Source organism: Microtus ochrogaster, chromosome 8 (genome assembly GCF_000317375.1).
Source record: "Microtus ochrogaster isolate Prairie Vole_2 chromosome 8, MicOch1.0, whole genome shotgun sequence".
Classification (NCBI taxonomy): Eukaryota; Metazoa; Chordata; class Mammalia; order Rodentia; family Cricetidae; genus Microtus; species Microtus ochrogaster.
The window spans coordinates 84794209-84797065 of record NC_022015.1 but is presented as its reverse complement, the minus strand read 5'-3'; the positions used below and the strand labels follow the sequence as shown (position 1 = coordinate 84797065).

General features: G+C 45.9%; 1 pseudogene; it reads right to left on the bottom strand.

The window, feature by feature from the left end:
- Nucleotides 1-260: 260 nt before the first annotated feature.
- On the bottom strand, nucleotides 261-1807 carry LOC101979289 (annotated as a pseudogene).
- Nucleotides 1808-2857: the final 1050 nt, after the last annotated feature.

Below are 2857 nucleotides of genomic sequence, written 5' to 3'. Positions count from 1 at the left end.
GAGAGAGAGAGAGAGAGAGAGAGAGAGAGAGAGAGAGGAGAGAGACACGCAGACATAGGAGGAGGAGGAGCTACAGAGCCAGCTCATTTCTTCTGGTTGAGAGGAATGAAGGACACAGCCCCAGGGATACAAGGCTTCTGGTGGGAGCTGCTCTTTCAGGGCAGATATGCTTTTTTTGTTTTGTTTTTTCCCCAGACAATTTAAAAATAAAACTGGAATGTTCCAGAAACTTTTCAATGGAAGTTGAATCTTTCAATCAACTAACAAGGCAAGGGAAAGACGTTTTTGTTAGCCTGTTTCTTAGGGCAATTTCTCGATCGTTGCTTTTTCTCCTGTTGTCTTGTAAAGATCTGGAGTTCACCAACTTGGGCAGAGCAGACATCTTCATGGCAGTGACACAACTGGGCAGAGGGGGCCATTCGCTTCAGCTAGATTCACTTGTCACCTACCTCAGCATTATATCCAGGGTTGTACCTGTGGCCTGGCAGCACTCTGAAGCTGTTGTAGATCCGGGTACCTTGGTGAGTGCCGATCGTGATGTCTGGGAGGTAGACAGGAATGGTCGTGTACTTCAACACATTGTCTTATCCTGCACCACCATCCGCAGGCTGTGAAGGGTATGGTCATCCTGCTCAAGCCACGGCCCTTTGATATAGATAAGGATTCAATTCCTCTACCACCTTGGTTGAGTCTTCAGATTCCTGGGAACTGTACACCAAAGCCTCAGACTGCTCACTCATGTCTGGGAGGAAGGTGCTCTCGGAGGCATTCTCGATGTCCTGGAGTCCTGGAGACAGGCATGGTGACCTCCGTTTCATGTGGATCTCTGTTTTTCTGGATCCGTCCCTGTATCTCTGCCACAGACACATGGATGCAGATGCCTATGTGGACTGAGTGAGCCCTTTTACCTCATTGTAGTGGTCCACACCATCCTTTCCTATGAAGCCCTGGTTCTACATTGCCTCAGGAAGACAAAGTCACTGTAGATGGAGCGCTCCAAGATCACACCTGGTCCTGTGTTGGGTGTCAATTTGTTGTGGGAGGCTGCTTGTTCCTTCCTGACTGCCCAGACTCCCAAAATAACCACACAGAAACTGTATTAATTAAATCTCTGTTTGTCCAATCACCATAACATATTCCTAGCAAACTCTCTTACATATTAAATTAACCCATTTCTTTTATTTTATGTTTTACCACTAAGCTTGTGGCCTACCGGCAGGGTTCCCCATCTCTTGACTCCGCCTTCTGTCTCACAGCATTCAGTTTAGTTTTCCCACCTAGCTCTCCTCTGCCCTATCACAGGCCAGTGCAGGTTCTTTACTCTTTAACCAATAGAAGCTACACATAGACAGAAGGACCTCCCACACCAGTCCTGTACTCAACAGGTGTTCCAGGGCATCTGAGTCCTGTAGGAGGCAGCTGGCATACAGCCAGGACCTCTCACGGAAGCTGTTGCCATCGTTACTTTTGGGATCGTCATAAAATTGTTCTAAGCTATAGCTACTAGCAAATTCCATGTCAAGGGGCCCCCATCACCTATGGTCCTGCTGGAGTATTACGCGCCTGCTTCTGGAAAGTGTTTCCTGCCTCATCTCTCTGCGATCTCCTTCGCAAGCTTGTTTTTCCCAGAGCTTATGTTCCCATATACCGTTATCTCTCGGCTGCACTCATTCAGTTTTCTGCTTGCCTTATCACCAAGAATGAAGGGCACAGGTCCATACTAAGGCTGGCACTGCACACTGGTATGAATCTGTCCCACGCACTGGGTTCCGGAGGCGAGGCCGCACAGAGATGCTGACACCTGCATAAGCCCAGCAGCCTCGCTGCCTTAGCTCCGCGCTCCTGCATGCTGGAGGACCACGCAGACGCAGCGTTATGAGCCTTTTTAGTAGTTTTAAAAATCCTTCTAAATTCCTCCTTAACAGTATTTTCAGGCTTCTGGCTAAGGCTGAGGTAAGTTTGAGCTGCAGCTGCTGCGGCCCTTTAGAGACAGACTGTCACTAAGTCGGGTGACTTCCTTCTTCACTTTCGGTCTGTAAATTGATACCGAGTCCACATTTGTTTTATAGCTTTCTATGTCAGAATCAGGAGTTTAAGGATTTGATACCTAATATGGTCAAGGAAGTTATTTCTCATTTATTTGGATCATTGTATGTGTTGACTTATTTGAAAATTAAGGAATATTATTGAAATAGCTTTAAGACAGATTTTGAGGACTGGAGCAAGTTTGATGAATATGACAAATTAATAATTCGACAAATTGTCACTGGGTAAAATAATCTCAAGAAGTAGCTTGGCACTTGATGAGTTTATGGCTAGGTCATTTGCCAAGAGATGACTGAATTCCATTATTGAGAAAAGCAGACTGCCACAATATGGAAAATGTGCACTGAATTCAAACCTCCAGCTTTGGAGAAAAACACAAATCTGTGTGCAGACATAAGCTGGCACTTTTTGGAGATTCCAGTTGCCGGTGGCCATGCCAGAGGAGCAGCTGGTGGCAACTGAAGTTCAAGGTGTCAGCCCACCAGGAGGAAACTCTCTGATAGGTCAGTCTCAGACAGACAAGGCCCCGAGACCACAGACCCTGGAATGTCTTTTGCTTCTGTTGTACCTTTACCTGTTTGTTGTTACCATCTTTCTCTGGTATCTGTCACGGTCTGAATGGGTGTGGCGAGACCCCCACTGCCTGTGATGCACTGTGTTTATCTCATGGAAACATCCTGTTCTATTGGGTATTTTTATCTGTGGATTGTCAAGAAGATGATTCTTCCCTAAGTTGTACTGTCTAATTGATAATGATAATGTTAGTTTATACAGAGTTTTGATGAATAAAACTAAATGCAAGGAAAGTTAC